The sequence below is a fragment of the Cyprinodon tularosa genome, unplaced genomic scaffold (assembly GCF_016077235.1).
Source record: "Cyprinodon tularosa strain WSP-4 unplaced genomic scaffold, ASM1607723v1 ctg539, whole genome shotgun sequence".
Classification (NCBI taxonomy): domain Eukaryota; kingdom Metazoa; phylum Chordata; class Actinopteri; order Cyprinodontiformes; family Cyprinodontidae; genus Cyprinodon; species Cyprinodon tularosa.
In genome coordinates, this window is record NW_024039273.1 from 219,889 (window position 1) to 233,676 (window position 13,788).

The following is a 13,788-nucleotide window of genomic DNA, read 5'->3' on the forward strand; positions in this document are numbered from 1 at the left end:
TCCAATCTTTATAAATCCCATATCAGCCGAACCGACAGCAGTATCCATGCCCACACTGGTCTCTCTCCAGATCAGCATTATCTACGCATCACATCACACAGACCCGCGTAGCAGATAACCGTATTGCTTCGCCTGGCGACTTAATTCCCAGAGGGAAACATCCCCAACATGGGAGCGCTGTGGGATTGTTTTCGGGGCGTTAGAGGTTAAGACTTGTTGAATAGCTGGTAGGCGTCACACAATGAAGTGGATTAGGCAGCAGTAGAAAGGCCTTTGGGGCTTTGCTGGGGCGCTCAGCAGCTTACAGCACCTACAATAACAAAGACAGAGGAACAGCAGCTCCAGCTGGGCCTGGCAAAAGGCAAGCTGGGCGGGTAAGTGGTGGCAGTCACGGTTAGCGGTGGAACTAATGCGGATCCTAACGCCGAGTTAATTGGTTCCTAGGAACCTTTTATGGTTTCTCTGCTCAATTCAACTTGCTTTAGTGAAGTTTGTAAAACATGGATGTTTACAAGTCCAAGTATTCCTCAAGGACTCGAGGGTCAGACGCCATACAGGCCCCTGACTAACTGAGGCCCCCGCTAACTGAGGCCCCTGCTAACTGAGGCCCCTACTAACTGAGGCCCCTACTAACTGAGGCCCCTACTAACTGAGGCCCCCGCTAACTGAGGCCCCTACTAACTGAGGCCCCTACTAACTGAGGCCCCTACTAACTGAGGCCCCAGCTAACTGAGGCCCTGACTAACTGAGGCCCCAGCTAACTGAGGCCCCTGCTAACTGAGGCCCCTACTAACTGAGGCCCCTACTAACTGAGGCCCCTACTAACTGAGGCCCCCGCTAACTGAGGCCCCTACTAACTGAGGCCCCTGCTAACTGAGGCCCCTACTAACTGAGGCCCTGACTAACTGAGGCCCTGACTAACTGAGGCCCCTACTAACTGAGGCCCCAGCTAACTGAGGCCCCTGCTAACTGAGGCCCCTACTAACTGAGGCCCCTACTAACTGAGGCCCCTACTAACTGAGGCCCCCGCTAACTGAGGCCCCTACTAACTGAGGCCCCTACTAACTGAGGCCCCCGCTAACTGAGGCCCCAGCTAACTGAGGCCCCTGCTAACTGAGACCCCGCTAACTGAGGCCCCTGCTAACTGAGGCCCCTGCTAACTGAGGCCCCTACTAACTGAGGCCCCTACTAACTGAGGCCCCTACTAACTGAGGCCCCCGCTAACTGAGGCCCCTACTAACTGAGGCCCCTACTAACTGAGGCCCCCGCTAACTGAGGCCCCAGCTAACTGAGGCCCCTACTAACTGAGGCCCCTACTAACTGAGGCCCCTACTAACTGAGGCCCCCGCTAACTGAGGCCCCCGCTAACTGAGGCCCCCGCTAACTGAGGCCCCTGCTAACTGAGACCCCGCTAACTGAGGCCCCTGCTAACTGAGGCCCCTACTAACTGAGGCCCTGACTAACTGAGGCCCCCGCTAACTGAGGCCCCCGCTAACTGAGGCCCCTGCTAACTGAGGCCCCTACTAACTGAGGCCCCTGCTAACTGAGGCCCCTACTAACTGAGGCCCCTGCTAACTGAGGCCCCTGCTAACTGAGGCCCCCGCTAACTGAGGCCCCTACTAACTGAGGCCCCTACTAACTGAGGCCCTGACTAAGTGAGGCCCCTGCTAACTGAGGCCCCCGCTAACTGAGGCCCCTGCTAACTGAGGCCCCTGCTAACTGAGGCCCCTACTAACTGAGGCCCCCGCTAACTGAGGCCCCTACTAACTGAGGCCCCTGCTACCTGAGGCCCCTACTAACTGAGGCCCTGACTAACTGAGGCCCCTACTAACTGAGGCCCCTACTAACTGAGGCCCTGACTAACTGAGGCCCCTGCTACCTGAGGCCCCTGCTAACTGAGGCCCCTACTAACTGAGGCCCCTACTAACTGAGGCCCTGACTAACTGAGGCCCCCCCTAACTGAGGCCCTGACTAACTGAGGCCCCTGCTACCTGAGGCCCCTGCTACCTGAGGCCCCTACTAACTGAGGTCCCCGCTAACTGAGGCCCCTACTAACTGAGGCCCTGACTAACTGAGGCCCCCCCTAACTGAGGCCCTGACTAACTGAGGCCCCTGCTACCTGAGGCCCCTGCTACCTGAGGCCCCTGCTAACTGAGGCCCCTACTAACTGAGGCCCCTGCTAACTGAGGCCCCTACTAACTGAGGCCCCTGCTAACTGAGGCCCCCGCTAACTGAGGCCCCTGCTAACTGAGGCCCCTGCTAACTGAGGCCCCTACTAACTGAGGCCCCTGCTAACTGAGGCCCCTACTAACTGAGGCCCCTACTAACTGAGGCCCCTACTAACTGAGGCCCTGACTAAGTGAGGCCCCTGCTAACTGAGGCCCCCGCTAACTGAGGCCCCTGCTAACTGAGGCCCCTGCTAACTGAGGCCCCTACTAACTGAGGCCCCTGCTAACTGAGGCCCCCGCTAACTGAGGCCCCTACTAACTGCGGCCCCTACTGACTGAGGCCCCTACTAACTGAGGCCCCCGCTAACTGAGGCCCCTGCTAACTGAGGCCCCTACTAACTGAGACCCCTGCTAACTGAGGCCCTGACTAACTGAGGCCCCAGTTAACTGAGGCCCCCGCTAACTGAGGCCCTGCTAACTGAGGCCCCTACTAACTGAGGCCCCTACTAACTGAGGCCCTGACTAACCAAGGCCCCTACTAACTGAGGCCCCTACTAACTGAGGCCCCTACTAACTGAGGCCCTGACTAACCAAGGCCCCCGCTAACTGAGGCCCCTGCTAACTGAGGCCCCTGCTAACTGAGGCCCCTACTAACTGAGGCCCCTGCTAACTGAGGCCCCCGCTAACTGAGGCCCCTACTAACTGAGGCCCCCGCTAACTGAGGCCCCCGCTAACTGAGGCCCCCACTAACTGAGGCCCCTGCTAAATGAGGCCCCCGCTAACTGAGGCCCCTGCTAACTGAGGCCCCTACTAACTGAGGCCCCTGCTAACTGAGGCCCCTACTAACTGAGGCCCCCGCTAACTGAGGCCCCCGCTAACTGAGGCCCCTGCTAACTGAGGCCCCTGCTAACTGAGGCCCCTACTAACTGAGGCCCCTGCTAACTGAGGCCCCTGCTAACTGAGGCCCCCGCTAACTGAGGCCCCCGCTAACTGAGGCCCCCGCTAACTGAGGCCCCTACTAACTGAGGCCCCCGCTAACTGAGGCCCCAGCTAACTGAGGCCCCCGCTAACTGAGGCCCCCGCTAACTGAGGCCCCTGCTAACTGAGACCCCGCTAACTGAGGCCGCTGCTAACTGAGGCCCCTACTAACTGAGGCCCCTGCTAACTGAGGCCCCCGCTAACTGAGGCCCCTACTAACTGCGGCCCCTACTAACTGAGGCCCTGACTAACTGAGGCCCCTGCTAACTGAGGCCCCCGCTAACTGAGGCCCCTGCTAACTGAGGCCCCTGCTAACTGAGGCCCCTACTAACTGAGGCCCCTGCTAACTGAGGCCCCCGCTAACTGAGGCCCCTACTAACTGCGGCCCCTACTGACTGAGGCCCCTACTAACTGAGGCCCTGACTAACTGAGGCCCCTACTAACTGAGGCCCTGACTAACTGAGGCCCCAGCTAACTGAGGCCCCTGCTAACTGAGGGCCCTACTAACTGAGACCCCTGCTAACTGAGGCCCTGACTAACTGAGGCCCCAGTTAACTGAGGCCCCCGCTAACTGAGGCCCTGCTAACTGAGGCCCCTACTAACTGAGGCCCCTACTAACTGAGGCCCTGACTAACCAAGGCCCCTACTAACTGAGGCCCCTACTAACTGAGGCCCCTACTAACTGAGGCCCTGACTAACCAAGGCCCCCGCTAACTGAGGCCCTGCTAACTGAGGCCCCTACTAACTGAGGCCCCTACTAACTGAGGCCCTGACTAACCAAGGCCCCTACTAACTGAGGCCCCTACTAACTGAGGCCCTGACTAACTGAGGCCCTGACTAACTGAGGCCCCTACTAACTGAGGCCCCTACTAACTGAGGCCCTGACTAACTGAGGCCCCTACTAACTGAGGCCCCTACTAACTGAGGCCCTGACTAACTGAGGCCCTGACTAACTGAGGCCAGGCCCTGACTAACTGAGGCCCCCCCTAACCGAGGCCCCTACTAACTGAGGCCCTGACTAACTGAGGCCCCTACTAACTGAGGCCCCTGCTAACTGAGGCCCTGACTAACTGAGGCCCCTGCTAACTGAGGCCCCCCCTAACTGAGGCCCCCGCTAACCGAGGCCCCTACTAACTGAGGCCCTGACTAACTGAGGCCCCTACTAACTGAGGCCCCTGCTAACTGAGGCCCTGACTAACTGAGGCCCCTACTAACTGAGGCCCCTGCTAACTGAGGCCCTGACTAACTGAGGCCCCTGCTAACTGAGGCCCCTACTAACTGAGGCCCCTACTAACTGAGGCCCCCCCTAACTGAGGCCCTGACTAACTGAGGCCCCTACTAACTGAGGCCCCTACTAACTGAGGCCCCTACTAACTGAGGCCCCTGCTAACTGAGGCCTTGACTAACTGAGGCCCCTACTAACTGAGGCCCCCGCTAACTGAGGCCCTGACTAACTGAGGCCCCTACTAACTGAGGCCCCTACTAACTGAGGCCCCCGCTAACTGAGGCCCTGACTAACTGAGGCCCCTACTAACTGAGGCCCCTGCTAACTGAGGCCCTGACTAACTGAGGCCCCAGCTAACTGAGGCCCCCGCTAACTGAGGCCCCTGCTAACTGAGGCCCCTGCTAACTGAGGCCCTGACTAACTGAGGCCCCTGCTAACTGAGGCCCCTGCTAACTGAGGCCCTGACTAACTGAGGCCCCTGCTAACTGAGGCCCCAGCTAACTGAGGCCCCCGCTAACTGAGGCCCTGACTAACTGAGGCCCCAGCTAACTGAGGCCCCCGCTAACTGAGGCCCCTACTAACTGAGGCCCCTACTAACTGAGGCCCTGACTAACTGAGGCCCCTACTAACTGAGGCCCCAGCTAACTGAGGCCCCCGCTAACTGAGGCCCCTACTAACTGAGGCCCTGACTAACTGAGGCCCCCCCTAACTGAGGCCCCTGCTAACTGGGGCCCCCCCTAACTGAGGCCCCTACTAACTGAGGCCCCCCTAACTGAGGCCCTGCTAACTGAGGCCCCTACTAACTGAGGCCCTGACTAACTGAGGCCCCCCCTAACTGAGGCCCCTACTAACTGAGGCCCCCCTAACTGAGGCCCCTACTAACTGAGGCCCCCCTAACTGAGGCCCCTACTAACTGAGGCCCCTACTAACTGAGGCCCTGACTAACTGAGGCCCCCCCTAACTGAGGCCCCTACTAACTGAGGCCCCCGCTAACTGAGGCCCCTACTAACTGAGGCCCCCGCTAACTGAGGCCCCCGCTAACTGAGGCCCCCGCTAACTGAGGCCCCTGCTAAATGAGGCCCCCGCTAACTGAGGCCCCTGCTAACTGAGGCCCCTACTAACTGAGGCCCCTGCTAACTGAGGCCCCTACTAACTGAGGCCCCCGCTAACTGAGGCCCCCGCTAACTGAGGCCCCTACTAACTGAGGCCCCTGCTAACTGAGGCCCCTGCTAACTGAGGCCCCCGCTAACTGAGGCCCCCGCTAACTGAGGCCCCTACTAACTGAGGCCCCCGCTAACTGAGGCCCCAGCTAACTGAGGCCCCCGCTAACTGAGGCCCCCGCTAACTGAGGCCCCTGCTAACTGAGACCCCGCTAACTGAGGCCCCTGCTAACTGAGGCCCCTACTAACTGAGGCCCCTGCTAACTGAGGCCCCCGCTAACTGAGGCCCCTACTAACTGCGGCCCCTACTAACTGAGGCCCTGACTAAGTGAGGCCCCTGCTAACTGAGGCCCCCGCTAACTGAGGCCCCTGCTAACTGAGGCCCCTGCTAACTGAGGCCCCTACTAACTGAGGCCCCTGCTAACTGAGGCCCCCGCTAACTGAGGCCCCTACTAACTGCGGCCCCTACTGACTGAGGCCCCTACTAACTGAGGCCCTGACTAACTGAGGCCCCTACTAACTGAGGCCCTGACTAACTGAGGCCCTGACTAACTGAGGCCAGGCCCTGACTAACTGAGGCCCCCCCTAACCGAGGCCCCTACTAACTGAGGCCCTGACTAACTGAGGCCCCTACTAACTGAGGCCCCTGCTAACTGAGGCCCTGACTAACTGAGGCCCCTGCTAACTGAGGCCCCCCCTAACTGAGGCCCCCGCTAACCGAGGCCCCTACTAACTGAGGCCCTGACTAACTGAGGCCCCTACTAACTGAGGCCCCTGCTAACTGAGGCCCTGACTAACTGAGGCCCCTACTAACTGAGGCCCCTGCTAACTGAGGCCCTGACTAACTGAGGCCCCTGCTAACTGAGGCCCCTACTAACTGAGGCCCCTACTAACTGAGGCCCCCCCTAACTGAGGCCCTGACTAACTGAGGCCCCTACTAACTGAGGCCCCTACTAACTGAGGCCCCTACTAACTGAGGCCCCTGCTAACTGAGGCCTTGACTAACTGAGGCCCCTACTAACTGAGGCCCCCGCTAACTGAGGCCCTGACTAACTGAGGCCCCTACTAACTGAGGCCCCTACTAACTGAGGCCCCCGCTAACTGAGGCCCTGACTAACTGAGGCCCCTACTAACTGAGGCCCCTGCTAACTGAGGCCCTGACTAACTGAGGCCCCAGCTAACTGAGGCCCCCGCTAACTGAGGCCCCTGCTAACTGAGGCCCCTGCTAACTGAGGCCCTGACTAACTGAGGCCCCTGCTAACTGAGGCCCCTGCTAACTGAGGCCCTGACTAACTGAGGCCCCTGCTAACTGAGGCCCCAGCTAACTGAGGCCCCCGCTAACTGAGGCCCTGACTAACTGAGGCCCCAGCTAACTGAGGCCCCCGCTAACTGAGGCCCCTACTAACTGAGGCCCCTACTAACTGAGGCCCTGACTAACTGAGGCCCCTACTAACTGAGGCCCCAGCTAACTGAGGCCCCCGCTAACTGAGGCCCCTACTAACTGAGGCCCTGACTAACTGAGGCCCCCCCTAACTGAGGCCCCTGCTAACTGGGGCCCCCCCTAACTGAGGCCCCTACTAACTGAGGCCCCCCTAACTGAGGCCCTGCTAACTGAGGCCCCTACTAACTGAGGCCCTGACTAACTGAGGCCCCCCCTAACTGAGGCCCCTACTAACTGAGGCCCCCCTAACTGAGGCCCCTACTAACTGAGGCCCCCCTAACTGAGGCCCCTACTAACTGAGGCCCCTACTAACTGAGGCCCTGACTAACTGAGGCCCCCCCTAACTGAGGCCCCTACTAACTGAGGCCCCCGCTAACTGAGGCCCCTACTAACTGAGGCCCCCGCTAACTGAGGCCCCCGCTAACTGAGGCCCCCGCTAACTGAGGCCCCTGCTAAATGAGGCCCCCGCTAACTGAGGCCCCTGCTAACTGAGGCCCCTACTAACTGAGGCCCCTGCTAACTGAGGCCCCTACTAACTGAGGCCCCCGCTAACTGAGGCCCCCGCTAACTGAGGCCCCTACTAACTGAGGCCCCTGCTAACTGAGGCCCCTGCTAACTGAGGCCCCCGCTAACTGAGGCCCCCGCTAACTGAGGCCCCTACTAACTGAGGCCCCCGCTAACTGAGGCCCCAGCTAACTGAGGCCCCCGCTAACTGAGGCCCCCGCTAACTGAGGCCCCTGCTAACTGAGACCCCGCTAACTGAGGCCCCTGCTAACTGAGGCCCCTACTAACTGAGGCCCCTGCTAACTGAGGCCCCCGCTAACTGAGGCCCCTACTAACTGCGGCCCCTACTAACTGAGGCCCTGACTAAGTGAGGCCCCTGCTAACTGAGGCCCCCGCTAACTGAGGCCCCTGCTAACTGAGGCCCCTGCTAACTGAGGCCCCTACTAACTGAGGCCCCTGCTAACTGAGGCCCCCGCTAACTGAGGCCCCTACTAACTGCGGCCCCTACTGACTGAGGCCCCTACTAACTGAGGCCCTGACTAACTGAGGCCCCTACTAACTGAGGCCCTGACTAACTGAGGCCCCAGCTAACTGAGGCCCCCGCTAACTGAGGCCCCTGCTAACTGAGGCCCCTACTAACTGAGACCCCTGCTAACTGAGGCCCTGACTAACTGAGGCCCCAGTTAACTGAGGCCCCCGCTAACTGAGGCCCTGCTAACTGAGGCCCCTACTAACTGAGGCCCCTACTAACTGAGGCCCTGACTAACCAAGGCCCCTACTAACTGAGGCCCCTACTAACTGAGGCCCCTACTAACTGAGGCCCTGACTAACCAAGGCCCCCGCTAACTGAGGCCCCTGCTAACTGAGGCCCCTGCTAACTGAGGCCCCTACTAACTGAGGCCCCTGCTAACTGAGGCCCCTGCTAACTGAGGCCCCCGCTAACTGAGGCCCGCGCTAACTGAGGCCCCTACTAACTGAGGCCCCCGCTAACTGAGGCCCCAGCTAACTGAGGCCCCCGCTAACTGAGGCCCCCGCTAACTGAGGCCCCTGCTAACTGAGACCCCGCTAACTGAGGCCCCTGCTAACTGAGGCCCCTACTAACTGAGGCCCCTGCTAACTGAGGCCCCCGCTAACTGAGGCCCCTACTAACTGCGGCCCCTACTAACTGAGGCCCTGACTAAGTGAGGCCCCTGCTAACTGAGGCCCCCGCTAACTGAGGCCCCTGCTAACTGAGGCCCCTGCTAACTGAGGCCCCTACTAACTGAGGCCCCTGCTAACTGAGGCCCCCGCTAACTGAGGCCCCTACTAACTGCGGCCCCTACTGACTGAGGCCCCTACTAACTGAGGCCCTGACTAACTGAGGCCCCTACTAACTGAGGCCCTGACTAACTGAGGCCCCAGCTAACTGAGGCCCCCGCTAACTGAGGCCCCTGCTAACTGAGGCCCCTACTAACTGAGACCCCTGCTAACTGAGGCCCTGACTAACTGAGGCCCCAGTTAACTGAGGCCCCCGCTAACTGAGGCCCTGCTAACTGAGGCCCCTACTAACTGAGGCCCCTACTAACTGAGGCCCTGACTAACCAAGGCCCCTACTAACTGAGGCCCCTACTAACTGAGGCCCCTACTAACTGAGGCCCTGACTAACCAAGGCCCCCGCTAACTGAGGCCCTGCTAACTGAGGCCCCTACTAACTGAGGCCCCTACTAACTGAGGCCCTGACTAACCAAGGCCCCTACTAACTGAGGCCCCTACTAACTGAGGCCCTGACTAACTGAGGCCCTGACTAACTGAGGCCCCTACTAACTGAGGCCCCTACTAACTGAGGCCCTGACTAACTGAGGCCCCCCCTAACCGAGGCCCCTACTAACTGAGGCCCTGACTAACTGAGGCCCCTACTAACTGAGGCCCCTGCTAACTGAGGCCCTGACTAACTGAGGCCCCTGCTAACTGAGGCCCCCCCTAACTGAGGCCCCCGCTAACCGAGGCCCCTACTAACTGAGGCCCTGACTAACTGAGGCCCCTATTAACTGAGGCCCCTGCTAACTGAGGCCCTGACTAACTGAGGCCCCTACTAACTGAGGCCCCTGCTAACTGAGGCCCTGACTAACTGAGGCCCCTGCTAACTGAGGCCCCTACTAACTGAGGCCCCTACTAACTGAGGCCCCCCCTAACTGAGGCCCTGACTAACTGAGGCCCCTACTAACTGAGGCCCCTACTAACTGAGGCCCCTACTAACTGAGGCCCCTGCTAACTGAGGCCCTGACTAACTGAGGCCCCTACTAACTGAGGCCCCTACTAACTGAGGCCCCCGCTAACTGAGGCCCTGACTAACTGAGGCCCCTACTAACTGAGGCCCCTGCTAACTGAGGCCCTGACTAACTGAGGCCCCAGCTAACTGAGGCCCCCGCTAACTGAGGCCCCCGCTAACTGAGGCCCCTGCTAACTGAGGCCCTGACTAACTGAGGCCCCTGCTAACTGAGGCCCCTGCTAACTGAGGCCCTGACTAACTGAGGCCCCTGCTAACTGAGGCCCCAGCTAACTGAGGCCCCCGCTAACTGAGGCCCTGACTAACTGAGGCCCCAGCTAACTGAGGCCCCCGCTAACTGAGGCCCCTACTAACTGAGGCCCCTACTAACTGAGGCCCTGACTAACTGAGGCCCCTACTAACTGAGGCCCCAGCTAACTGAGGCCCCCGCTAACTGAGGCCCCTACTAACTGAGGCCCTGACTAACTGAGGCCCCCCCTAACTGAGGCCCCTGCTAACTGGGGCCCCCCCTAACTGAGGCCCCTACTAACTGAGGCCCCCCTAACTGAGGCCCTGCTAACTGAGGCCCCTACTAACTGAGGCCCTGACTAACTGAGGCCCCCCCTAACTGAGGCCCCTACTAACTGAGGCCCCCCTAACTGAGGCCCCTACTAACTGAGGCCCCCCTAACTGAGGCCCCTACTAACTGAGGCCCCTACTAACTGAGGCCCTGACTAACTGAGGCCCCCCCTAACTGAGGCCCCTACTAACTGAGGCCCCCCTAACTGAGGCCCCTACTAACTGAGGCCCGGCCCTGCTAACTGAGGCCCCTACTAACTGAGGCCCCTACTAACTGAGGCCCCTGCTAACTGAGGCCCCCCCTAACTGAGGCCCCTACTAACTGAGGCCCCCCTAACTGAGACCCCTACTAACTGAGGCCCTGACTAACTGAGGCCCCTGCTAACTGAGGCCCTGACTAACTGAGGCCCCTACTAACTGAGGCCCCTACTAACTGAGGCCCTGACTAACTGAGGCCCCAGCTAACTGAGGCCCCCGCTAACTGAGGCCCCTGCTAACTGAGGCCCCTACTAACTGAGGCCCTGACTAACTGAGGCCCTGCTAACTGAGGCCCCTACTAACTGAGGACCCTGCTAACTGAGGCCCTGACTAACTGAGGCCCCTGCTAACTGAGGCCCCTGCTAACTGAGGCCCCCGCTAACTGAGGCCCTGCTAACTGAGGCCCCTACTAACTGAGGCCCCTACTAACTGAGGCCCTGACTAACTGAGGCCCCCGCTAACTAAGGCCCCCGCTAACTGAGGCCCTGCTAACTGAGGCCCCAGCTAACTGAGGCCCCCGCTAACTGAGGCCCTGCTAACTGAGGCCCCTACTAACTGAGGCCCTGACTAACTGAGGCCCCTGCTAACTGAGGCCCCCGCTAACTGAGGCCCCCGCTAACTAAGGCCCCTAATAACTGAGGCCCCTAATAACTGAGGCCCTGACTAACTGAGGCCCCTGCTAACTGAGGCCCCCGCTAACTGAGGCCCCCGCTAACTAAGGCCCCTAATAACTGAGGCCCCCGCTAACTAAGGCCCCTAATAACTGAGGCCCTGACTAACTGAGGCCCCTGCTAACTGAGGCCCCCGCTAACTGAGGCCCCCGCTAACTAAGGCCCCTAATAACTGAGGCCCCCGCTAACTAAGGCCCCTAATAACTGAGGCCCTGACTAACTGAGGCCCCCGCTAACTGAGGCCCCTACTAACTGAGGCCCTGACTAACTGAGGCCCCTAACTGAGGTACCTTGCTGGCCCCTCCCATTGTCTCCTCCTCTTAGTGGTTCCTGGTTAATTATCTGTCAATCAGAATGGGTGGATCTGATTGGCTGTTGAATAGTCGTTCAGGTATTTTTTCTTTCTGTCGCACCTTGAAGCTCTGAAGCAGCAAACATCCAAAACTGCTGTTTTTACCAATTATCTGCATTTTATTCAAAGCTCTTGGCTCCAGTTTTCCTTTCTAAGTTTCTAGGAAGGATTATTTTGAAACACTTTCATCCTATTCTGATTGTTCAAACATTTCATGGAAGTCTTTGTATTAAAATATAGCATTATGAAGATTATTAATTATAGCAAAACTAGCATCTATTAGCTGCTCTGCATTAGCCTGCTAAAGCTTAATATGAAGTGTAACAAAGCTGTGGCTCTGCTCTGCCTGGGATTACTGCAGCATAGCTGCCCTGTTGGTGGGGGGGGGGGGGGGGGGGGGGGAGCTGGCAGCAGGCAGGGATAATGCTGCACTGTGGCACGGTATGTGAGCCGGGATAATAATGCTGCGGTTCATACCGGCGTTTCTCAACCAAAGTGAGAAGCTCCCACTTCCTGAATACCCACCATGACAGAAACAGGGAGCCGATGGAGGAAATATTCCATCCGCGCTGCGGTTGGATGTCTTTACAGTGGGACTTTAATGCTGTGGATAGCTGAGGCTTTGCTAGCTTTGCTTTACTGGAAGGATGCTTGTTCTTTGGTGAAATGAGGCCGCTAACAGGCCTGAGACTTGGTAGTTTGCTTTATATTTTATTCAGGTCTTCCAGTTATTCATCCCTACATGGTTTAAGTTACTTCCACTGATATGCAGAATAAACCTGCTAGATTTTTACCAACCGGAAGGAAAACTTTACAGCTTTCAGTTAGAATTCTGAAAAGTGCGGCATGCTTTTATATCCATCCCTGTTGAAAGAAGGCTTCATTAAAACCACCTGTAGCTGGACTTCAGTTCTGTCTCTACCAGCCGTACAGCTGCAGGTTTATAAAAGCAGCTGGAGCTCCGTCACCTTCAGTGATTTTCAGTCTGTGACTTTGACTAGGCCATTCTACTTCTCCATTTCTATGTCATGGAGGCTCTCAGGAGCGTTTCCTCTTTAGCGGGCAGTGATCTCACTGTGCAAAAAGGTGATCCTGTGTTTGTGACTGTGCTGCAGCGGCCAAAGTGAACAGAGCAGCCGGACAGCGGAGGGAAATAAAACGCAGATGGACATCTGATGGATGTCTGATGGACATCTGATGGACATCTGATGGACATCTGATGGGTGTCTGATGCGCTGCATGCAGCATGTCATAATGCTGCGCTGCCAATTAGAAGCAGGCCATTCTCTCTGCGTTTCCATGGAGACGGTTTATAGCTAATAACCGTGTTTAGCAGTCGAGCCGTGCTGAATAAACAAACTGAGCTTCATGTTTTCCTCCTTTAGCGCCTCTAACGACACGTTTAGCTCTAAACGGGATGCCGCCTCTATGGTCTTCTTATTATCAGCACAAACATTAAAGCGCTAAATTATTTCTCTAATTATCACAAATGAATAATTTCATAACAAATGAGACACATTTCCAAAAACTGCATCTAAGTAAATAAACAGTAACCTTAGGCTTAGTAGGGCAAATAAAGCATTAAAAACCAAAATGTGCACGCAGGAATGTTTAAATGTGTTTGAAGTAAAAAGCAAAAATAATTACTCTTATTTATACTTTTACTATATTTAATTAATTAATAACTTTTTATGAACTACTGAGATAAAACTGTCCTGATGGGCCTCATAAAGTCAGATTTTATCTTTCTCACCTTTTTCCTCCAATAGATTAAATATTGTAATGTATTACTGGGCGAGTTAACTGACCACTTCCTGTTTGCTGCTAACTGGGCTAAAGTTAGCGTCTGCTTCAGAGCGGCCTGTAAGGCCTCAGCTTCAGTCAGAGGAAGAATCACCAGGATTAATGAACAATCTTTAATGAAACCTTTCCTCTCTTTGAGAAAACTAAATGGAAGAACATTAATATTTTTATGGAATTAACACCAAATTAAAAAGAAATAAGGCATCAAAGCCACAATATCTGGACTTAAATACCAGATTAATTCAGTTATTATCAGTTTGTTTTAATATCCCGGTTTTTATTTTGGTTTCTGTAGAGAAAAAAACATTTTTATTTTCTACAAACTTAACTCTTATTTTTCATGGCAGCATCAGGTTTGATTTTCTCTCAGCTGATTTTTTTATTCTTTTCATGTTTATTTGGGA

General features: G+C 56.9%; 1 long non-coding RNA gene across 1 annotated transcript in view; it reads left to right on the top strand.

Annotated features, from left to right (window-relative positions):
* The window catches only part of LOC119796186, a 71,734-nt gene that overhangs the window by 56,461 nt on the left and 1,485 nt on the right, over positions 1-13,788 (top strand). The window lies entirely within an intron of this gene.